This window comes from Salmo salar, chromosome ssa07 (assembly GCF_905237065.1).
Source record: "Salmo salar chromosome ssa07, Ssal_v3.1, whole genome shotgun sequence".
Taxonomy (NCBI): Eukaryota; Metazoa; Chordata; class Actinopteri; order Salmoniformes; family Salmonidae; genus Salmo; species Salmo salar.
The window spans coordinates 47,230,810-47,256,021 of NC_059448.1; the positions used below are offsets into that span (position 1 = coordinate 47,230,810).

The window sequence follows — 25,212 nt, forward strand, 5'->3', positions numbered from 1 at the left end:
ACATTGAGAGTAACGGTGGTGAAATTGTGAGTTACGGTTGTGATATGGAAAGTTGCGGGCAGATGGTCTCTCTTGGGAATGATTCCCCACCGAGAAATCATCTGCCTCCGTGATAAGCTTCATTGGCTGTTCAGGACCGATGTTCTAATTCTCCAAAGACGAAGCCCAGCTAAACCCCCGTTACAGACGTGTGTCGCCGCAAATCACCCTCAACAGCACGCGCATCACCCTGTCTTTCCCCAGCAGATCTATCGGTGACTCTTTGCTAGGCTAACCGCAATCAGTTCAGGCACGCAGCTGATCTATTGCCCTCGCACAGCAGTGGAGTAGGATCATTATTTGGGTGTACTTTCCGTCTGCTGCTTTCATCAACAAGCCTTAATGGTCCTTAAAAAACTGACTAGTGAATACGATCACATCTTATAGGAAGGGATGTCTATTAATTTGCTTTAATCGTGACGGAGTGACAGGCAATTAAGGAACGTGGTGTGTGTTTCAATGCCTCTGTCATCCCTGGGAATGTGTGGGCTGGATTAAAAAGCACATCAGCCCTCAGTTTATGATAACGCTGGTATATGGTCGTGAAGGTAAAAACAGCTTATTGTCAAGGCTGTCAACTCCAGAACATGGAGAATGGAATCTCATAAGCATGAAGTTACATTGGTCATTGGGAATTGCCTCAACATGGGTGACCTTTGGCTCCATTTACTACAGTTGAGCAGGTTCATGTACGTTGTCACTGTGCGTGGCTGCTCATGCGTGGATTCATGTTAATGTGTGAGTGATATTAATTAAGAAGAGGAGAAATGTATTTAATCAGCGTTAGTGATTCTTCTAACCTTTATTTAAATTGGCTATTGCGGCTGTTTACAAGTCTCAATGTCATGTAGAGTGTGTAGGTCAATGAATTTTTTCTGGTAGGGTGGGTATGTTTTTGTGTGTGTGTGTGTGTGTGTGCACGAGGTGGGGGTGGTCACTGGCAGATCGTGACAAACCCTCAATCTCTATGTGGGAGCTGCTACTGTTCAACCACGACCATACATCCACATCTCCCTCTTCTGCACCCCCACTTTCTCTCTCTCTCTCTCTCTCTCTCTCTCTCTCTCTCTCTCTCTCTCTCTCTCTCTCTCTCTTTCCCTCATTCTTTTGCTCACTCTCCTCATCACCTCTATCTAACTCTCTCTTCCTCTAGCTTCTCGTCCCTGCTTTCTCTCCCTTGTTCCTCCACTCATCCATTCTCTCTCCCTCTCTCTCTCTCTCTCTCCAAGCGCTCTCCCCATCTCTCTCCCAGCAGGTCACAGCCCCTCCTGGTCTGAGCATAGACACCAGGGGGGAACGGTGTGATGTGGCCAGCTGCAGTATTCCCACACTGGGCCACTTCACCACCATCACGCTGGGCCCATCTCCTGTCAGACTCCCCACTCCAACCACACACACTGTTCACTCCACCAACCACAGCACCACCAGAGGACCACCTGCAGATCTCAGCCACTGCATGGCAATGAGCCAATCCACATGCTATCGGGAAGGGCAGAGAGTAGTTGGAAACATGAGAGCTGATGCTCAGGATTTTTAAATAAGAGAGGGAGAGAATCAGAGGTCTGAGACAGTCAGACATTTGAATGTATGTGTCAGTCTCAATGTGAACTGCAAAGGCATAAACAAGTCCTGACTTAAGTTGCACTCCACCATCAATGTGTTGTTCATGCCACGGATCAAGTTTCAAGTCAACTGTGTCATTCAGGATCTTGAGTCAGGATGGTGACCATGCAGCTCATTTCAGATATGACCAGAGTGACCTTGAAAGCCCTGGTCTGTGTATAGTAGATAGATGGGAAGGCAGCGGAATGGCTGCTGAGGTAATTTAATTATCAGACCCTCCACAGGCTAGGGTAATGACTGCTCTCCAAATCCTCCCTAATCCCCTATCCCAGTCCTATACACAATCAGGCCCTGCCCGGGGGGCACTAACTGTCTGACACAGGCAGCACTGACTCCTATACCCTGACTCTGTCTGTAGACCCAGCCTGCTGGCATACAATACTGTAATATACAGTGCCTTCGGAAAGTATTTAGACCCCTTGAGCTTTTACACATTTTTGTTACGTTACAGCCTTATTCTAAAATTGCTTAAATAAAAAAAATATCCTCAGCAATCTACATACAATACCCCATAATGACAAAAGCAAAAACAGTTTATTTTTTATTTTTACAAATAAATAAATAAACAGAAATACCTTATTTGCATAAGTATTCAGACCCTTTGCTATGAGACTCGAAATTTTGCTCAGTGCATCCTGTTTCCATCGATCATCCTTGAGATGTTTCTACAACTTGATTGGAGTCCACCTGTGGTAAATTCAATTTATTGGACATGATTTGGAAAGGCACATACCTGACTATATAAGGTCCCGCAGTTGACAGTGCATGTCAGAGCAAAAACAAAGCCATTATGTTGAAATAATTGTCTGTAGAGCTCCGAGACAGGATTGTGTCAAAGCACAGATCTGGGGAAGGGTACCAAAACGTATCTGCAGCATTAAATGTCCCCAAGAACACAGTGGCCTCCATCATTCTTAAATGGAAGAAGTTTGGAACCACCAAGGCTCTTCCTAGAGCTGGCCGCCCGGCCAAATTGAGCAATCGGGGGAGAAGGGTCTTGGTCAGGGAGGTGACCAAGAACCATATGGTCACTCTGACAGAGCTCTAGAGTTCCTCTGTGGAGATGGGTGAACCTTCTAGAAGGACAACCATGTCTGCAGCACTCCACCAATCAGGCCTTTATGCCAGAGTGGCCAGACGGAAGCCACTCCTCAGTTAAAATTAAATAAAGCATTTTTTAAAAAGGCACATGAGTTTGGAGTTTGCTAAAAGGCACCGAAAGACTCTCAGACCATGAGAAACAAGATTAAACTATTTGGCCTGAATGCCAAGCGTCACCTCTGGAGGAAACATGGCACGATCCCTACGGTGAAGCATGGTGGTGGCAGCATCATGCAGTGGGGATATTTTTCAGTGGTAGGGACTGGGAGACTAGTCAGGATCGAGGCCAAGATGAACGGAGCAAAGTACAGAGAGATCCTTGATGAAAATCTGCTCCAGCAAAGTACAGAGAGATCCTTGATGAAAACCGTCTCCAGAATGCTCAATACCTCAGACTGGGGCAAAGGTTCACCTTCCAACAGGACAACGACCCTAAGCACACAACCAAGACAACCCAGGAGTGGCTTTGGGACAAGTCTGAATGCCCTTGAGTGGCCCAGCCAGAGCCTGGACTTCAACCCATTCGAACATCTCTGGAGAGACCTGAAAATAGCTGTGGAGCAATACTCCCCATCCAACCTGAGAGAGCTTGAGAGGATCTGCAGAGAAAAATGGAAGAAACTCTCCAAATACAGATGTGCCAAGCTTGTAGCGTCATACCCAAGAAGACTTGATGCTGTAATTGCTGCCAAAGGTGCTTCAACAAAGTACTGAGTAAGGGGTCTGAATACTTATGTAAATGTGATATTTTAGTTTTTATTTGTAATACATTTGCAAAAATGTAAAAAAAAACGGTCTTTGCTTTGTGATTATGGGGTATTGTGTGTAGATTGATGTGGGAAAAAACGATGTAATCAATTTTAGAATAAGACTGTAACGTAACAAAATGGGTAAAAACTCAAGGGGTCTGAATACTTTATTTCACTATTTCGATAGGAGCGACGTGTTTGGTGAGTAAAGTACCAAAATACACTTCCATGTAGTGCATTGTGTGTGTGTGTGTGTGTGTTAATATTTTTATTTATTTATTTTATTTCACCTTTATTTAACCAGGTAGGCAAGTTGAGAACAAGTTCTCATTTACAATTGCGACCTGGCCAAGATAAAGCAAAGCAGTTCGACACATACAACAACACAGAGTTACACATGGAGTAAAAACAAACATACAGTCAATAATACAGTAGAAAAATAAGTCTATATACAATGTGAGCAAATGAGGTGAGACAAGGGAGGTAAAGGCAAAAAAAAGGCCATGGTGGCAAAGTAAATACAATATAGCAAGTAAAGCACTGGAATGGTAGATTTGTAGTGGAAGAAAGTGCACAGTAGAAATAGTAGAAATAGTAGAAAAGTAGAAATCTTCATTCCTCTCACGTCAGTGTACTCTGAGTCCAGGATGGTTCTTGAGGTCTAAAGGTCCTCTCTCCATGAAAACATCTTTATTAATTACCCTTCCTGAGAGAGATAGGAGGTGACCACTGACCCTCTCAGAGGCCCCGGACCCTAGACCTGGTGACTGGCTGTGGGGACTGTCTCCTCTCAGTCAAACCCCTGGAGAGCCAAAAATACCCACTACACACATTGCAGGGGAGCCACACCATCTTGTGGGCGGAGGAGAGTTAGCTTGCTTGCTCGGTCTACGTCTCTGCTTTCAATTTTTGGTGATTAGTCAGACACAAAGTAGCTGTTCACTTCCACCTCCAGTCAAGTAATATCCTATAATATAGTATAGTGAGTTGTGAAGATGACGTGATTAGATAGGCACTGTGAAAAGTGGTTATTTTAGATGAAGAAACCCCTGGGTGTGAGTGGTGTGCCTCTGTCTGTTATCCAGCTGAAATGAACCTCTCTGTTTTATCAGCCCAATTCCATGGAGATTCAGTTAGAACAGAGTGTTGGTGATGGATAAGCTCACTCCCTCTCCCCTCCCTCTAGCCCCCATCCCTCCTCCCCTCCCCTCCCCTCCCCTCCCCTCCCCTCCCCTCCCCTCCCCTCCCCTCCCCTCCATCCCTCTATCCCCCCTCCCTCTCCCCTCCCTCCCTCCCCCTCCCCCTCCCCTCCATCCCTCTATCCCCCCTCCCTCCACCCTCCTCTCCCTTCCCCCCCTCTTCTCTCCTCTCTCCTATCCAAGCATCTGTGCAGAGTCAATGGTGTTGGCATGTGCTAATGACCCCAACAGGGTGTGTGTGTGTGTGTGTGTGTGTGTGTGTGTGTGTGTGTGTGTGTGTGTGTGTGTGTGTGTGTGTGTGTGTGTGTGTGTGTGTGTGTGTGTGTGCGTGTGCGTGCGTGTGTGTGTGCGCCAACAGAGAGTGAAAGGAGCACCTGTGCGTGTTGAAAAGAGCCTGCTGGTCCTACGTTATGAACAGCACCACATCCTCCAGTCTGGATTGATAGAGCTTTAAGGCAGCTTCCTGCCTGCGGAACAGAGAGAGAGAGTGTAACGAGAGAGTGCAACGAGGGAGTGTAACAAGAGAGTGTAACGAGGCTATCAGATGTAATTAAAGCAAGTGTCTCTTCTCTGTAAGAAAGTCAGAATACTCTGAAATATGTCTGACTCACTAAGAATTCTTTGAACACTATAACACCCATGGGTAGTGTGGAAATGAGCTGACTATGACAGGGGCATGATAACCATACAGACTGGACTATTCCTGGGATGGAAGACAATGCAAGTGGCAGACAGGCTGAGTTGAAATCGACTATGACATATAATATCTCAATTTACAGGGGTACAGGAAGGGCTAGGACGGTCAAAGTATATCTTAAAATGTTGACCTTTTGGAGATTGGCTGCCTTTTTCTCTTCCCACTCATCTCTTTCTCCTGCCCTCTCTTCTTCTCTGTCTCTCCACCTTTCTTTCTCTGTCTCTCTCTTCCTGTCCCTGCTGACCCTCTGACTCCCCACTCCTCACAGCTAGCATTCTTCGGGAAGACAAACTCTCCACTTCAGGCTCTCTTCATGAACTTGGCAGCCGAGAGCTAGGTTGTTCATTTATTTCCCCCTCCAAGAGAATAATTCTACTCCTCATTGGCCACTAGACAGAAGTCAGGCCAAGATTATTTCTTGAAATGTTTTTTAATTGTTTTTTCCCCAGTTTTTTTTCAACTTTTTTGGAATAGACCTCCTCTCTCTTTCTTTTTGGAATTGGCAAAACTTTGTGTTCATCTCAGTCTGATGGGCTGGAGCCTCGTAGTCCCCAAAGCTTCCAGAACAAAGCCTGTTGACTGTATCAGCCAAGTGGTGGATGACAAAGTCTAGGAGAGAAAGGAGACCAGGATGAAATATTTATTTTGCCAACTGGCTGTGTGGCAGCCATTTGCTGTTATGTTGTGTCTCACTGCCTTGATCTAGCTAGCTAACGTAGTCTGTTTGTTAGTTTGATTTGTTTGATTGCATGGATTCATTTTTGGGTTCTAGTCTCTTGTGACGTTTCATCTGAAAAAGGGAAACGTTTTTCTGTGACTCCTGACTTCAAGGCTCATTACATCTAATCATGCAGTGGTGTACTGTGGCCTTGTTTTCTCTCCGTTGTTGTTGTTGTGTTGTTGTTGTTTTACCATTCACTGCATATTTACGATAACAGGACATAAAAAGTAAGTTAAGTAAGTAAGTTCCGGAACTCCAATTTGAGCAGCAGCAGCTGAAAAATGAGCTCCTACAAATATTGAAATTTACATGGTTTTTAGAGTGAAGTACATCGGAAAAAAGCAAAAGAAAACTGCAAGACTGAATAGGAGAAAAAACAAGCAACAAACAAAGAAGATAGGCTTTTGAAAAATAACTATTTTTCATAAAATTGTAGTTATCTTAGCTAGCTGAATTGTTTACCAGTTGCTAAGCAGTTGCTAGGGACTCTTTTGGAAGAAGCTAGCTAGCTAACGAAGAACAACAAAGAATATCTAGTTAACAGAAGAAAAGAAAGAGAAAATCAGGACAGAAGAAAAAGGATATCAAAGTGAAACAGTTCTCTAAAGACACAGGAGACAATAATACAAGAAACAACACTTCTGTAGCTTGTCAACTATGTGTCTGTCTATCCCTGTTCTCTCCTCTCTGCACAGGCCATACAAACGCTTCACACCGCGTGGCCGCTGCCACTCCAACCTGGTGGTCCCAGCGCGCACGACCCACGTGGAGTTCCAGGTCTCCGGCAGCCTCTGGAACTGCCGGTCTGCAGCCAACAAGGCTGAGTTCATCTCAGCCTATGCTACCCTCCAGTCCCTAGACTTCCTGGCGCTGACGGAAACATGGATTACCACAGATAACACTGCTACTCCTACTGCTCTCTCTTCGTCTGCCCACGTGTTCTCGCATACCCCTAGAGCATCGAGCCAGCGGGGTGGTGGCACTGGAATCCTCATCTCTCCCAAGTGGACATTCTCTCTTTCTCCCCTGACCCATCTGTCTATCTCCTCATTTGAATTCCATGCTGTCACAGTTACCAGCCCTTTCAAGCTTAACATCCTTATCATTTATCGCCCTCCAGGTTCCCTTGGAGAGTTCATCAATGAGCTTGACGCCTTGATAAGTTCCTTTCCTGAGGATGGCTCACCTCTCACAGTTCTGGGTGACTTTAACCTCCCCACGTCTACCTTTGACTCATTCCTCTCTGCCTCCTTCTTTCCACTCCTCTCCTCTTTTGACCTCACCCTCTCACCTTCCCCCCCTACTCACAAGGCAGGCAATACGCTTGACCTCATCTTTACTAGATGCTGTTCTTCCACTAATCTCATTGCAACTCCCCTCCAAATCTCCGACCACTACCTTGTATCCTTTTCCCTCTTGCTCTCATCCAACACTTCTCACTCTGCCCCTACTCGGATGGTATTGCGCCGTCCCAACCTTCGCTCTCTCTCTCCCGCTACTCTCTCCTCTTCCATCCTATCATCTCTTCCCTCTGCTCAAACCTTCTCCAACCTATCTCCTGATTCTGCCTCCTCAACCCTCCTCTCCTCCCTTTCTGCATCCTTTGATTTTCTCTGTCCCCTATCCTCCAGGCCGGCTCGGTCCTCCCCTCCTGCTCCGTGGCTCGACGACTCACTACGAGCTCACAGAACAGGGCTCCGGGCAGCCGAGCGGAAATGGAGGAAAACTCGCCTCCCTGCGGACCTGGCATCCTTTCACTCACTCCTCTCTACATTCTCCTCTTCTGTCTCTGCTGCTAAAGCCACTTTCTACCACTCTAAATTCCAAGCATCTGCCTCTAACCCTAGGAAGCTCTTTGCTACCTTCTCCTCCCTCCTGAATCCTCCTCCCCCTCCCCCCCTCCTCCCTCTCTGCGGATGACTTCGTCAACCATTTTGAAAAGAAGGTTGACGATATCCGATCCTCGTTTGCTAAGTCAAACGACACCGCTGGTCCTGCTCACACTGCCCTACCCTGTGCTTTGACCTCTTTCTCCCCTCTCTCTCCAGATGAAATCTCGCGTCTTGTGATGGCCGGCCGCCCAACAACCTGCCCACTTGACCCTATCCCCTCCTCTCTTCTCCAGACCATTTCCGGAGACCTTCTCCCCTTCCTCACCTCGCTCATCAACTCATCCTTGACCGCTGGCTACGTCCCTTCCGTCTTCAAGAGAGCGAGAGTTGCACCCCTTCTGAAAAAAACCTACACTCGATCCCTCCGATGTCAACAACTACAGACCAGTATCCCTTCTTTCTTTTCTCTCCAAAACTCTTGAACGTGCCGTCCTTGGCCAGCTCTCCTGCTATCTCTCTCAGAATGACCTTCTTGATCCTAATCAGTCAGGTTTCAAGACTGGGCATTCAACTGAGACTGCTCTTCTCTGTGTCACGGAGGCTCTCCGCACTGCTAAAGCTAACTCTCTCTCCTCTGCTCTCATACTTCTAGACCTATCTGCTGCCTTTGATACTGTGAACCATCAGATCCTCCTCTCCACCCTCTCCGAGTTGGGCATCTCCGGCGCGGCCCACGCTTGGATTGCGTCCTACCTGACATGTCGCTCCTACCAGGTGGCGTGGCGAGAATCTGTCTCCGCACCATGCGCTCTCACCACTGGTGTCCCCCAGGGCTCTGTTCTAGGCCCTCTCCTATTCTCGCTATACACCAAGTCACTTGGCTCTGTCATATCCTCACATGGTCTCTCCTATCATTGCTATGCAGACGACACACAATTAATCTTCTCCTTTCCCCCTTCTGATAACCAGGCGGCGAATCGCATCTCTGCATGTCTGTCAGACATATCAATGTGGATGACGGATCACCAGCTCAAGCTGAACCTCGGCAAGACGGAGCTGCTCTTCCTCCCGGGGAAGGACTGCCCGTTCCATGATCTCGCCATCACGGTTGACAACTCCCTTGTGTCCTCCTCCCAGAGTGCTAAGAACCTTGGCGTGATCCTGGACAACACCCTGTCGTTCTCCACTAACATCAAGGCGGTGACCCGATCCTGTAGGTTCATGCTCTACAACATTCGCAGAGTACGACCCTGCCTCACACAGGAAGCGGCGCAGGTCCTAATCCAGGCACTTGTCATCTCCCGTCTGGTTTACTGCAACTCGCTGTTGGCTGGGCTCCCTGCCTGTGCCATTAAACCCCTACAACTCATCCAGAACGCCGCAGCCCGTCTGGTGTTCAACCTTCCCAAGTTCTCTCACGTCACCCCGCTCCTCCGCTCTCTCCACTGGCTTCCAGTTGAAGCTCACATCCGCTACAAGAACATGGTGATTGCCTACGGAGCTGTGAAGGGAACGGCACCTCCATACCTTCAGGCTCTGATCAGGCCCAAACAAGGGCACTGCGTTCATCCACCACTGGCCTGCTGGCCCCCCTACCTCTGAGGAAGCACAGTTCCCGCTCAGCCCAGTCAAAACTGTTCGCTGCTCTGGCACCCCAATGGTGGAACAAGCTCCCTCACGACGCCAGGACAGCGGAGTCAATCACCACCTTCCGGAGACACCTGAAACCCCACCTCTTTAAGGAATACCTAGGATAGGATAAAGTAATCCTTCTAACCCCCCCCTTAAAATATTTAGATGCACTATTGTAAAGTGGTTGTTCCACTGGATATCATAAGGTGAATGTACCATTTTGTAAGTCGCTCTGGATAAGAGCGTCTGCTAAATGACTTAAATGTAATGTTATGTAAATGTAATAAAATGTTGCCATGGGGACAGACCCACCCCGGGACAACAGAAGGCATTACATCACCGGACCACAGAGGAGAAAGCCTTCCAGCCAATCAGCAAACAGCTCACTGTTGCCAAGGTGTTGTCGAGATTTATTATTATTTATTTTTTATTTCACTTTTATTTATCCAGGTAGGCCAGTTGAGAACAAGTTCTCATTTACAACTGGCCTAGATAAAGCAAAGCAGTGCGACAAAAAACAACAACACAGAGTTACACATGGCATAAACAAAAGTACAGTCAATAACACAATAGAAAAATCTTTATAAAGTGTGTGCAAATGGAGTAAGGAGGTAAGGCAATAAATAGGCCAATAGTAGCGAAGTAATTACAATTTAGCAAATTAACACTGGAGTGATAGATGTGCAGATGATGATGTGCAAGTAGAAAATACTGGTGTGCGAAAAAGCAAAAAAAGTAAAAAAAACAATATGTGGATGAGGTACAGTGAGGGAAAAAATAATTTGATCGCCTGCTGATTAATGTACGTTTGCCCACTGACAAAGAAATGATCAGTCTATAATTTTAATGTTAGGTTTATTTGAACAGTGAGAGACAGAATAACAACAAAAAAATCCAGAAAAACGCATGTCAAAATGAGGGAAATAAGTATTTGACCCCTCTGCAAAACATGCCTTAGTACTTGGTGGCAAAACCCTTGTTGGCAATCACAGAGGTCAGACGTTTCTTGTAGTTGGCCACCAGGTTTGCACACATCTCAGGAGGGATTTTGTCCCACTCTTCTTTGCAGATCTTCTCCAAGTCATTAAGGTTTCGAGGCTGACTTTTGGCAACTCGAACCTTCAGCTCCCTCCACAGATTTTCTATGGGATTAAGGTCTGGAGACGGGCTAGGCCACTCCAGGACCTTAATGTGCTTCTTCTTGAGCCACTCCTTTGTTGCCTTGGCCGTGTGTTTTGGGTCATTGTCATGCTGGAATACCCATCCACGACCCATTTTCAATGCCCTGGCTGAGGGAAGGAGGTTCTCACCCAAGATTTGACGGTACATGGCCCCGTCCATCGTCGCTTTGATGCGGTGAAGTTGTCCTGTCCCCTTAGCAGAAAAACACCCCCAAAGCATAATGTTTCCACCTCCATGTTTGAAGGTGGGGATGATATTCTTGGGGTCATAGGCAGCATTCCTCCTCCTCCAAACACGGCGAGTTGAGTTGATGCCAAAGAGCTCCATTTTGGTCTCATCTGACCACAACACTTTCACCCAGTTGTCCTCTGAATCAGATGTTCATTGGCAAACTTCAGACGGGCATGTATAGGTGCTTTCTTGAGCAGGGGGACCTAGCGGGCACTGCAGGATTTCAGTCCTTCACAGAAGTAGTGTGTTACCAATTGTTTTCTTGGTGACTATGGTTCCAGCTGCCTTGAGATCATTGACAAGATCCCCCCGTGTAGTTCTGGGCTGATTCCTCACCGTTCTCTTGATCATTGCAACTCCACGAGGTGAGATCTTGCATGGAGCCCCAGGCTGAGCGAGATTGACAGTTATTTTGTGTTTCTTCCATTTGCGAATAATCGCACCAACTGTTGTCACCTTCTCACCAAGCTGCTTGGCAATGGTCTTGTAGCCCATTCCAGCCTTGTGTAGGTCTACAGTCTTGTCCCTGACATCCTTGGAGAGCTCTTTGGTCTTGGCCATGGTGGAAAGTTTGGAATCTGATTAATTGATTGCTTCTGTGGACAGGTGTCTTTTATACAGGTAACAAACTGAGATTAGGAGCACTACCTTTAAGAGTGTGCTCCTAATCTCAGCTCATTACTTGTATAAAAGACACCTGGGAGCCATAAATCTTTCTGATTGAGAGGGGGTCAAATACTTATTTCCCTCATTAAAATGCAAATCATTTTATAACATTTTTGACATGCGTTTTTCTGGATTTTTTTGTTGTTATTCTGTCTCTCACTGTTCAAGTAAACCTACCATTAAAATTATAGACTGATCATTTCTTTGTCAGTGGGCAAACATACAAAATCAGCAGGGGATCAAATACTTTTTTCCTCACTGTAGGTAGTTGGATAGGCTATTTACAGATGGGTTATGTACAGCTGCAGCGATCGGTAAGCTGCTCAGATAGCTGATGCTTAAAGTTAGTGAGGGAGATATAAGTCTCCAACTTCAGCAATTTTTGCAAGTCGTTCCAGTCATTGGCAGCAGAGAACTGGAAGGAAAGGCGGCCAAATGAGGTGTTGACTTTGGGGATGACCAGTGAGATATACCTGCTGGAGCGAGTGCTACGGGTGGGTGTTGTTATGGTGACCAGTGAGCTGAGATAAGGCAGAGCTTTACCTAGCAAAGACTTATAGATGACCTGGAGCCAGTGGGTTTGGTGACTAATATGTAGCGAGGGCCAGCCGATGAGAGCATACAAGTCACAGTGGTGGGTGGTATATGGGGCTTTGGTGATAAAACGGATGACACTGTTATAGACTGCGTCCAGTTTGCTGAGTAGAATGTTGGAGGCTATTTTGTAAAATGACATCGCCGAAGTCGAGGATCGGTAAGATAGTCAGTTTTACGAGGGTATGTTTGGCAACGTGAGGGAAGGGGGCTTTGTTGCGAAATAGGATGCAGATTCTAGATTTAATTTTGGATAAGAGATGCTTAATGTGAGTCTGGAAGGAGAGTTTACAGTCTAGCCAGACACCTAGGTATTTGTAGTTGTCCACATATTCTAAGTCAGAACCGTCCAGAGTAGTGATGCTAGTCGGGCGGGCGGGTGCGGGCAGCGATCGGTTGAAGAGCATGCATTTAGTTTTAGTAGCGTTTAAGAGCAGTTGGAGGCCACGGAAGGAGTGTTGTATGGCATTGAAGCTCATTTGGAGGTTTGTTCACACAGTGTCCATAGAAGGGCCAGATGTATATGGAATGCTGTTGCCTGCGTATGGGTGGATCAAGGAATCACCCGCAGCAAGAGCGACATCATTGGTATATACAGAGAAAAGAATTGGCCCGAGAATTGAACCCTGTGGTACCCCCATAGAGACCAGATGAGAGATAGGATTGAGATAAGAAGTGAATGCGTACAGTGTGTTTGCACCTGTCATTAGCTCATAGTACTGTTTGGATTTCCACGTTTTTCCCTCTAAGTCCATCGTCTAGTAACATACCCTATGGAAGTCCGAGAGCATGACGGCTCACATTGCCATTCCATGAGGAAATATTCTCTCTGATTGAGCCGTTTCATGCAAGACGTTTCGTCCGCCTGCTGAGACGGGAACAGCTCTTTACCCTCCAACCCCTAGGGTCAGTAATTATTACCCCAGGGCCCTGTTTAGTCACTAACCATTTTACAGCTGCCTGCATTTAATGTTCACAGAGCCATTACGGTCAGCTAGCTTGAATCTCACCTAGACGACGATCCGTGGCTTTTCACTGTTGTCCTCTTTCCCTTAGTTCCCTCCTCTCTGAGAACTCAGTGAGATCTATCACTGACAGACTGCATGCTATAGCTAATCAGACACTGGAGGTGTTAACTGGACTGCAGTTTGCAGTCTACAGCTGTGTTGTTAGAACAGCCTCTGTGGAGCTGAGGTGTTGGGGTGTGTGTGTGTGTGTGTGTGTGTTTGTTTGAGAAGCTGTGGGGTGAGCTCGTCAGGGAGATGGAAGATAATCTCCACATACACAGACATGGATGTCCAGCCCAACCCCCCTTTTTTCCTCCCTTTCCTGCAGCGTCGTGCCTATCCATCCCCACGCAATACACACATACACGGCCACAGATTGGTGGGCTTAACAACCACAGTTTTCTGACCGAGACTCAAGCTTTTAGCCAAACAAGCCAACTTGTAAGGAAGCTTAAACCAGGTGAAGGTAATCATTAACACAGCCTGCCTGGCTTGTCTGTTTGCTTTTCGTTGCCTTGCCGCTGGGCTGGCTACAGTATCCGACAGTCCTGTGTGTCATCACAAACACCAATGCGCCTCCCACTCCACATGGTTTATCAGCTTAACAAGGCCTATTTCCATCATGTAGGCCTCACAGGTGTAAAGGGGAGGCTGTAGAGGGTTATGATACACCACATAGCTCTAAGCCTGAGGCTCCCTTCTTCTACTTCAGCCCACCGAAAGACGCCCATTGTTATTGAAATAGGAAAAGTTGACAGAGCTCCATTGTAAGACTTGTGTGAATACTGGTTGAAGATCAGTTGAGGAGATTGCATGAGTTGGGAGTTTCAGGACCTCCAGCGTGTGGGGGGCGGGGCGGTTCAGGGTCAGAACCTTAGTGGTTCTTGAATAATGGAATTGAACCACACCAAACCAAGCCTCTACTGCCAGGGGGACTCTTTTGAGGTACACAAGCCCATGCTAATACAGTCCTCCACTGTATATGGTGGATGACCTTTGGATGACCTTTGGCCAGGTCGCAGTTGCAAATGAGAAGTTGTTCTCAACTAGCTTACCTGGTTAAATAAAGGTGAACTAAAAAAATAAAATAAAAAAATAAATATAATGTATAAACCATACATTTACAGTTCATTGGGAAAGTATTCAGACCCCTTGACTTTTTCCACATTTTGTTACATTACAGCCTTATTCTAAAATGGTTAAATAGTTTTTTTCCCCTCATCAATCTACAAACAATATCACATAATGACAAAGCAAAAACAGTTTTTAGAAATGTTTGCAAATGTATGAATGTACTGAAATATCACATTTACATACGTTTTCAGACCCTTTACTCAGTACTTTGTTGAAGGACCTTTGGCAGCAATTACAGCCTCAACTCTTCTTGGGTATGATGCTACAAGCTTGGCACACCTGTATTTGGGGAGTTTCTACCATTCTTCACTGCAGATCCTTTCAAGCTCTGTCAGGTTGGATGGGGAGTGTCGCTGCACAGCTATTTTCAGGCCTCTCCAGAGATGTTCGATTGGGTTCAAATCCGGGCTCTGGCTGGGCCACTCAAGGACATTCAGAGACTTGTCCCGGAGTCACAGCTGCGTTGACTTGGCTGTGTGCTTAGGGTCTGAATACTTTCCAAATGCACTGCAACTACCTTATGCTCTGTTGATTGGATGGCCTAGTTTATTTCCCTTGGCTGTTGCTGCCTCTCTCTGTGTGTGCTGTATTTCCCCTCAGCTTTACATCTGGCTGTGTGGAGCGGTGTTGTGAGGCAGCACCTTGAAAGAGAGAGAGAGACTTTCTAAGCTACAGATAGAGGGTCTGTGTACTCTCTGTGAATGTATGGTTTAGTACAAGGAAGAGAGAGACTATTGTTTTTAAGAGCAGAGAAGGAGGCCGTGGGTGGTTACATGTCAAAGAGCGACTCTATCAAAGAGAGAAGGAGAGAGAGAGAGAGAGAGAGAGAGAGACGGTGTGAGTGTGACAGGGAGAGAGAGAAGGGGAGAGGGCTGGAGTAGGTGGGCGGGAAGAGTGGGAGGGAGTGTCAGAGAGAGGAAAAGAGAGATGAAACAAGCAAGCAAGGGAATCAGAGCTTGCCTGCCGGAGCTGTGTTGTGTTTGGTGTGTGAGCGTAAGTGAGCGCTAGCTGATCCATCACTGTGTGAAAGGGACCTCGCTGAGCGTTCAGCCCCATCCTCGATCTCCCTCAACCCCCCAGAGCCCTTCCAGAACCCCCCCCCCCCCCCCCAGGCTGTAAGGAGGACCCAGGCTTGAGCACGTGCTGCCAGGTAAGACACAGAGAGCATGGAGGCTCTCCGCTGAGAGAGCTTACTGTACAGAGAACAGATCGTGAAAGCGCTTAGCGGTGCCTGTGTATCGGGAGGTGATTCCTCAGACATGATGATCTTATTGGAATGGATGTGGCTTGCAAGGAGCAAGGTGAAAGGTGTTGTTTCTCATCTGTGTCTGTGTCTGTGTCTGTGAGTGTGTCAGTGAGTGTGTCAGTGTGTGTTTGTGCACGTCAGCTGACGCGGGTCCCAGGGCATATGTAACCTGATTGGAACAGGTCAGCTTGTATGTGACAGCAGTCAGTTTGTTTCTGACTCTAGCTCCTCTTTAATGGCAGATGTCAAGGGACATCAATACTGCCATTTACAGAAGAAAAAAACAAAATAGGAAAAGGCGGCTTTGATTTGGATCCGTTTAGTAAATTGGCCTTAATAGCTGTTGTTTCCGTTGTTTTCTGATGTATTTCATTGCTCTCTTTTGTGGCGAAGTGCTGTTAGATATTGTCATCATCGCAGGAGTTTGACTCAGAGCATGAATAAAGGATTACTGTATATATTTTCTCGCCTCTCTCCTGCTGAAAGACTGGCATGCCGTCTTTCACCCGTTCCACGAAAGCTGACAGCAAACAGCTGTGTGTTTGTGAATGCACGATATGTGTGTGTGTGTGAACGCCTGCATGTGTGTCTGTGTGTTCGTGTTTGTGTGTGTATACGCATCTGTGTGTGTGCGTGGTTGTGTGTGACCCGGCTGGACATGGCGGCAGAGTTGAAAGCATCCGTGGCATTAGTGAACGGCTGGGATGAGCGGAGTCCCGCTGGTGTTGGGCTGGGCTCCAGATGCAGCGCTGGAACTGGGAGGGAGGGAGGGAGGGAGGGAGGGAGGGAGGGAGGGAGGGAGGGAGGGAGGGAGGGAGGGAGGGCTGGATATTCAGTGTGGAGCAGCAGAGCCTCCGTCTCCATATGAGACAAAAGACTGGATTCTGCTGACTGAATGATGAATGATTATCAATCACCAAAGAGGAAAATGGGGTTGTCACCAACATAAAATACAAACAGGGACATTACAAACCCACAGCATACACCAGAATAAAATAGCTTCTCAGTGAGAATCAGCTTTCCTGATATTAAAGAGTAGGGCCTATTTTTTACAGGCAAGATGGATGAGTAGAGTTATTATCATCTAGCCTACCCTCCACATAGGTATCCCCCCTTCCCACGGACTGATGGAAGATAGTCGGATGGAGACAGTCGTATTGAAATCATTGTGGCTCCTCTCTCTCTTTCTCCCTCTCTCTCCCCTCTCTCTTCCCTCTCTCCTCTCTCTCTCTCCCCTCTCTCTCTCCCTCTCCATCCTTCTCCCAAGTCTTTATTTGAGATGAATTGATCCAGTCCTCTTTCTATCCCTCCAATCCTTTCCCTCTACTATAAATAGGTCAAACCCAGAGCACGGATCCAGTGGAACGGTGATTAACATTCACAGTTGTTCCCTCATTTAGAAACATGAAAGAGTGGAAGGTTGTCTTATTGTGGAGCTTCAAACGCCTCCTCTCCATTTCCTTCCATTGTCCTCAGCTGGTGTAATCCATGAAAGCCAATGCACGGCCAGTTCTTTTTTTTACACATGAATCGAACCTGTCGGATTTCAATTTCATTTCACCTCTTTGCGCCAGGTCTTTTTTTCTCTCTCCTGGCGGCATATCTAGCGTATTCACATCCACTGTAACAATCTGGCCTTTGGAAAATGGATTTGCACTTCCAACAGGGGTCAAGGTAGGCTGAACAATGGACCATGGCTCTACAATCGGGTCTTGTTCAGAGTTATTGTTACCGTTCATATTCATAGAAATGTTAAATGAAGAGATACTCAGCTTTCATCTGGTTCATTTTGAATGGGACAATGTTTATTGATAGACTGGTGGACACTTGCTGTTTGTACAATAGATTCCTTGGTTAGTGTGGAACTTTTTGGGGATTTTGACCAGAACTGTAGTTTCAGCATGTATGAGCACGACAATGAAATCAGGACTCATGCTATAGTCTCAAGGCTGAAAAGTAAACAGACAGACAAGCTGTGTGTGGTGTGTGTGGTGTGTATGGTGTGTGTGGTGTGTATGGTGTGTATGGTGTGTATGGTGTGCGCGTGTTTGTGTGCACGCTCGCATGTGTGTTCATTTCTTTGCATCAATAACTAATGGGCTTCTATCTGGCGCTCTCACTCAGTTCAAACAGTGTTGTTGTTTATCTCGCAGCTCTTTCAGTTAAGTAAATATGTTTGCCTCTGACAAGCAAAGGGTAAAGTTGGAGCAGCGTGTGACCTTCATGCAACCTTGTAGTGATGTTGGGATGTTTTGGGGTTATTTAGTGGTGGCAGAAGAGTATATTGGATATCTAGTGTCATAAATATAGAAACCAGGGCGATAGAAAAAGGAGAGAAAGACAGAACGAGAGAAACAGAGAAAGAGAGATACAGAGATACAGAGAAAGAGAGAATGACAATTCCAGAGAAAGAGAGAGAAGGGAGGAAGAAACAAGGTGAATCAGAGAGAGAAGGGAGGAAGAAACCAGGTGAATCAGAGAGAGAAGGGAGGAAGAAACAAGGTGAATCAGAGAGAGAAGGGAGGAAGAAACCAGGTGAATCAGAGAGAGAAGGGAGGAAGAAACCAGGTGAATCAGAGAGAGAAGGGAGGAAGAAACAAGGTGAATCAGAGAGAGAAGGGAGGAAGAAACAAGGTAAATCAGAGAGAGAAGGGAGGAAGAAACCAGGTGAATCAGAGAGAGAAGGGAGGAAGAAACCAGGTGAATCAGAGAGAGAAGGGAGGAAGAAACCAGGTGAATCAGAGAGAGAAGGGAGGAAGAAACAAGGTGAATCAGAGAGAGAAGGGAGGAAGAAACCAGGTGAATCAGAGAGAGAAGGGAGGAAGAAACCAGGTGAATCAGAGAGAGAAGGGAGGAAGAAACCAGGTGAATCAGAGAGAGAAGGGAGGAAGAAACCAGGTGAATCGGAGAGAGAAGGGAGGAAGAAACCAGGTGAATCAGAGAAAGAAGGGAGGAAAATTGAAGGTGAATCAGAGAGAGAAGGGAGGAAGAAACCAGGTGAATCAGAGAGAGAAGGGAGGAAGAAACAAGGTGAATCAGAGAGAGAAGGGAGGAAGAAACCAGGTGAATCAGAGAGAGAAGGGAGGAAGAAACAAGGTGAATCAGAGAGAGAAGGGAGGAAGAAACCAGGTGAATCAGAGAGAGAAGGGAGGAAGAAACCAGGTGAATCGGAGAGAGAAGGGAGGAAGAAACCAGGTGAATCAGAGAAAGAAGGGAGGAAAATTGAAGGTGAATCAGAGAGAGTGGCACGGAAGATGCATGTTTAGACAATAGACGTGTGTTTGTGTGTGTGTGTTTGTGTGCGTGCGCTCTGACCCGTGTACTACTCTCCCTGGCTGCTACATGTTTCGCTCTGAGCGACAGCCAGGGCCTCTTACTTTCCACTCTGCTGGACTCTGTCCTTCCTCCGTGACTCACCACCTCAACGCCCACTCTGATTGTCTATCCATCCTTACTGCAGGGAGATGGAGAACAGAACTCAACTTTGCCAAATGTCCAGGGTGATGTCTGCGGTCATATTGGTGGTGGTCTCTCATGAAGCAGTGACCAGAAGCTTTATTCACAGAATACATTACTGTATTCTTAGAATGGAATTGGATATGAATAGAGATTGATTGTGTGGTTTTCAATAAGTGAAATGACTGGGGTAACTAATGGTAGTTTGAGAATTGGGAATTCATTTGGTTTTTGGTGTTTGGTGGTGGTCTCCTTATTTTGCATCATCTTACTCCTGGGTTCTGTATCCAATATTTAAAAAGTTATAGGTTGTGCAAAATGCAAATTATATATATATTTTCTTATGTCAATCAGAATGTTCTCATACGAGGACCCAAGTCATATTCATATCCAGCTCAGGCCCCCAGCGTCCCTCTGGTGCAGATGATGTTGTCACATGACAGCTCCAAAGCAAACAAGGCTTGAAGGCGCCTGCCTGCCGAGAGCTGGGCTCATTTAGACACATCCAAGCAGCATGGCCAAACAGCTCCCTGTAGCCAGCAGCCAGTTCAATTCAGCACCCCCTCTCTCCGGACAGTTCCTTTTGGGTTCGGCACAGCAGTGCGGGAGGTTTCAGCACCTATGTCATCTGACAGCGCTGCCAGCTCAGATACAGCAGTGCTGGGGGTTTCAGCACCCCTGCTCTCCTGGACAGGGCCAATCAGTTCAGCTGCACATCATAGAGGTGAGAAAGAGGGCTGAAAGATTTCAGCACCACCTTCTCTAAACAGCGCCAGCCAGTCAGTGGACTGCTAGGTGACAGTGGATTGTCAGGAGAGAGGTGCTAAAGAGACGCACAATTACCCCCATGCCAGTGGGCTGAACTGAGTGTGTGTGTGCGTGCGTGAATGACCTGAAGCTGCTTCACTAAAATGGGTCATATATAGCAAGCCATAATGCATTCCACCTTTGATAAGATAACAAAATCCATTTCGCAAATCTATTCTTAGAGTGGCAGTATCAGCTAATCTTTTTCCAGTGCTGGCGCTTTCGCAGTTACCCCACAGATTAGGTTTTGACCCTCTGACGAACTGGAAGCCTCGTCAGTTAATGTTTTAATCCTGAGAATTAGGAGAATCCCTTGTTCCTGAACGTTGGATTCATGTCTGGGATATGAGGCCATCCAAACACTAGGTAATGGCTTCAGCTGCTGGTATGTTTGGCTACAGTGAGATTATGGATTTGATACGGAGCTTTTTCGTTTCTCTGGGCAGTGGATGTTCTATCAGGAAGAAGTTAACCACATGCTTTCCACATGTTAGTGTGTCATCCCAGAGCCCAACCCAGGATAATAGAAGGAGATCCTCACGCACGCACGCACGCACGCACGCAAATACACGTGCACACACACACAAATGCCTCATTTCACAGTCCCAACCAATGTAATTCATCCTTGCTATCCGTATTAAAGGTGATGTACAACTCAGCATCGCTTTGTCGATTCACCTTATTGATTTTAATGCATATTTTTTACAATGCCCCTACCTACGACACATGCAAGCCACAGCGGCCATATGATTCTGATTTATAGAGCCAGTTAAAGCCTACCAGTACTATTAATATGTTTTCACTCATTCAATGTGTGGGTTGTTTGAGTCTTTAGCGGGTCTTGTAACTTCTGTTAAAAGTATTTGACAGCTGTGCATTTGGATCAGTGTGAACGTCATGACTCTGTGAAAAAAAGGCAACATTACATAAAAACAGATTATTTCTATTTGCCCTAATAGATGAAAGATGCTTTGATCCGTCGCCCTAAGCTTTGGTGATATGGTCGGTGGGACCGCGCATGGAACTATTGTAGATAGCAGCCGCACGGAATTCTTCTGACCAATGAATATCATCCCAATATCCCAGAGGGGTTATCACACACTACCAGCACCATACCCCTCTCTCTGGGCTTTACCCCTTCTACACATGTCCCATAATTGAGACAACATGGGGTAGCCAACCAGGGTCATTTGTATGTTGGAATTAGCATAATTGAATAGGCATGAGTTAAGTGTGTTCCAGTGGTGTGTTAATAACATGGTCAGGGCAACTGAGGCAGGCAAACACATGTCACTGTGTTTGTTCAGCTCAACGCTGCTCCAGTAGGAGCATCCATCCGTTCACTCTTTCTCTCTCTCTTTCCCTCTCTTTTCTCTCTCCCTCTCCTTTCCTCCCTCTATCCCTCCTGCTGTCCCTGTGCAGTGGAGGTGAATGGGGTAATTTTTCACTCTACCGAGGACGCCCTTGTTTGTGGTAGCTAGCTGGGTGAAGCCAGAGAACTGGGCCTGTGTGTTAACGTCCAGGCTCGCAGCGCTGCCGTGTGGACTTGGCGCCCCGTGTGGGGACCGACTGCCCCAGGGATTCAGACAGACAGTCGCTGGACTCCAGCCAGTGGTTCATTTCCCCTGTGTGTCACACAGATGTGCATGGTGAGAAGCAACATCCTGGCCCTATTGCCTTACCTAGTAGCCCCATCTCCCAGCTCTGACCAAAGCTCATCTTTCATTTTAAAAGCTTCTGTCTTTGTAGTGTCTTTCTACCCAGAGTCCACTGGTAAACCCCCACTCAGGTGCAGCTATAGCCAGTGTATGTACTGTATGTCAGACAGCTGCACAAAAGCAGAAGAAAGTCAGAGGGGGCAGGGAGGTGAACTGGAGTGAAAGCGAGGGTATGATGGGAGAGGGAGGGAGGGAAGGAAGGGGAGAGAGCGAGAGAGAGAAAGAGAGAGGATGATGGTAGGATGGGCGGGTGGATTTTTCCGTCCCAGCTGTCGTCCTTGTTACTGGGTTTGTGTGAATCAGAGGTCTGACTGCTGCTGCTCGCCTGTTTCCTCTCCCTCTGTGTCTGAGTGATCAGGTTCCACCCTGGGCGGAACAACCCTGTCTGATTCTGCACAGTAGGGACAGCTCTCCGGCCTTAAGACAACACTCAGACCAGCAGCAGCAGTAGTAGTAGTAGTAGTAGTAGTAGTAGTAGTCAGTGGCGGTCAGTGCCGTTTATGATGAGGGAGGACAATTTTCTTTGTTCATGAGCATGGCCTTATTTCTATTACAGCATGTTGGATGACTGTCATTTACATTCCATTTACCCAGTTCAATGTAACATTGATGGGTTTAGGCTACTACATGATACTCACATGTCCACTATACCATGAGGCTGCTGCAACCTAGCCGATGAATTAAAGTTTATAACGCAGGTGCACACAGGTCGAGAAAAATATTGGAGATGACAGACAGTGACACATTCAATACCGCCTTGCACACTCTTGCCTGCATCTAGCTTATCTAGGGTGTAATCATTAGTCCAACAGTTGCAAACGACAGTTTATTGGATAAATTCAGGTATTTTTATCCCTGTTTTGTTTGCTTCTGTTTAAGAAATGTTTTTCAACAGAATCGGCGGAATGAATACACCCCTGATCATAGCAGCCACGTTGTATTCATTCTAGCCTCTGTGCACTCTCCTCCTCTCACGTTTCACTTCGTTTGTGGACTTCAATGAACAACACATCAGCTGTATGTGACCAGGTGAAAAAACCTTTCCAAGCCAGACCATATCATAAACGCTACACACAGTCTACATCGTTGTCACCATATTAGCTAAAGTAACATCCTAGTCAACATAGCTAATAGAACTAATGTGTTACTAAACCCGCTACAATTGTGCAGTAAAGTTGAAGTGTATAGTCAGTAAGCAGTTGCACCGGTGCGCTCCGGTGGCAATAAATTAATAAAACCTTGATGTGGAAGAATTCCAGTGTTGTGTCGGATAATCATAGCCAGCTAGCTAACATAGCATCCCTCTGTTTGAGCCTGTAGTTTGAGTAACTAAACTAGCCAGCTGCATTTGCTAGCTATGTGAGTGAAACTGAAAGTGAGAAAAAAATGACAATCTCTCTCTCTCTTTTGCTTCTCCTTAATTTTTGAAGAAATTAATTTGTTGAAAACGGTTTAACTATTGTCTTTCTCTCTCTTTGAGTCAACTACTCACCACATGTTATGCACTGCAGTGCTAGCTAGCTGTAGCTTATGCTTTCAGTACTATATTCATTCTCTGATCCTTTGATTGTGTGGACAGCATGTCCTGATATGTTGGAGGACTTCCTCTGGAAGTTGTCATAATTACTGTGTAAGTCTATGGAAGGGGGTGAGAACCAAGAGCCTCCTAGGTTTTGTATTGAAGTCAATGTACCCAGAGGAGGACGGATGCTAGCTGTCCTCCAGCTACACCATGTTGCTACCCTACAGAGTGCTGTTGAGGCTACTGTAGATCTTCATTGCAAAACAGTTTGTTTTAATCACATTTTTGGTGACATTTGAATATATTTAGTATATCTTTTCAATGTTTTACCGTTTTTATTTGTATTAAATTCAATAAGGAGGATGGTCCTCCCCTTCCTCCTCTGAGGAGCCTCCACTGGTAGTTGTAGTGGTGGTGTTTGTCGTGATAGTAGTAGAAGTTTTAGAAGTAGTTGTAGTTGTAGTAGTTGTTGTATTAGTGGTACTTGTTGTCATGGTTGTAGTAGTTGTTGCAGTAGTAGTAGTTGTAGTTGTTGTTTAGTTGTAGTAGTAGTTATAGTAGTAGTTGTAGTAGTTGTAGGTGTAGCAGTAGTTGTTGCTGTAGTGGTAGTAGCAGTAGTAGTAGTTGTAATAGTAGTAGTATTAGTTAGTAGTTGTAGTAGTAGTAGTTGTAATAGTAGTAATGCTTGATTAGGGGGATAGTATGGATCACCTTATTGCTACAGTATATTTGGGATACTACTGCTAAATATACTCTCCTTTGAACAGCACCATTTGTGTGTTTAAGGTCATTCATCCCATACAACTGAGGCCCTTCTGTTTGACACTGTCACTTTAATTGATTAGCTTCCTCCAGAAACCAAGGTCAATTTTCTTAGCTCTTCTCTGCTCCCTCCTCCTATGAGATGGGGGTATTGATGACACCTTGACTGAGGCCCCTTCTTGCCACTAGATAATGATGGAGGTTCGACATTTCCCTACAGTGATGCTTTACATTCACAAGGGTGATAGACAACTAACCCAGGCCTGTATCCTCTCCCAGTCAGAAATCCCACTCAGGCCTGTATCCTCTCCCAGTCAGAAATCCCACTCAGGCCTGTATCCTCTCCCAGACAGAAATCCCACTCAGGCCTGTATCCTCTCCCAGACAGAAATCCCACTCAGGCCTGTATCCTCTCCCTGTCAGAAATCCCACTCAGGCCTGTATCCTCTCCCAGTCAGAAATCCCACTCAGGCCTGTATCCTCTCCCAGACAGAAATCCCACTCAGGCCTGTATCCTCTCCCAGACAGAAATCCCACTCAGGCCTATATTCTCTCCCAGACAGAAATCCCACTCAGGCCTATATTCTCTCCCAGACAGAAATCCCACTCAGGCCTATATTCTCTCCCAGACAGAAATCTCACTCAGGCCTATATTCTCTCCCAGTCAGAAATCCCACTCAGGCCTGTATCCTCTCCCAGACAGAAATCCCACTCAGGCCTGTATCCTCTCCCAGACAGAAATCCCACTCAGGCCTGTATCCTCTCCCAGTCAGAAATCCCACTCAGGCCTGTATCCTCTCCCAGACAGAAATCCCACTCAGGCCTGTATCCTCTCCCAGACAGAAATCCCACTCAGGCCTGTATCCTCTCCCAGACAGAAATCACACTCAGGCCTGTATCCTCTCCCAGTAAAAAGCAGCTTAATTAATATCACGACCGTGCCGTTCTGTCTTAAAAGATTCTGAGGGATTGAGATCTTAACGTGGATGTCCAGTATTGGTTTTTAGAGGGGAAAACAGAGGTGTTATCTGGAAATGTTACACATTTTCTTTCCACCAGGAGCAGGGTAGATTGTGTTAAATGGAGAGCAATTACTTCTCTTAGCCGTCCATTTGAGAGGCCTTATCAGCCCATCAGCAAGGCCCGATCCTGGAGACACAGATCCCCATTAGAGGTGTGCCTTGCATGACAAATGCAGCAGCACACAGTCTCTCTCTTTTTTTTAATCTCTACCCTTACCTCTCTCTATCTTGTACACACAAACACACACACACACACACACACACACACACAC

At 46.4% G+C, this 25,212-nt stretch overlaps 1 protein-coding gene across 4 annotated transcripts in view; it reads left to right on the forward strand.

Moving 5' to 3' along the window:
- LOC106609413 (synaptotagmin-1) overlaps positions 1-25,212 on the forward strand; it is a 230,959-nt gene that overhangs the window by 98,904 nt on the left and 106,843 nt on the right. The window contains exon 1 of one of the 4 annotated variants that reach the window (XM_014208214.2): positions 15,338-15,557. The exons of the other annotated variants lie outside the window; for them this stretch is intronic. The gene's annotated coding sequence lies outside the window, so the exon portion shown is untranslated. Of the gene's footprint in view, positions 1-15,337; positions 15,558-25,212 lie in introns of those variants that run through there. 4 annotated transcript variants of the gene reach the window in all.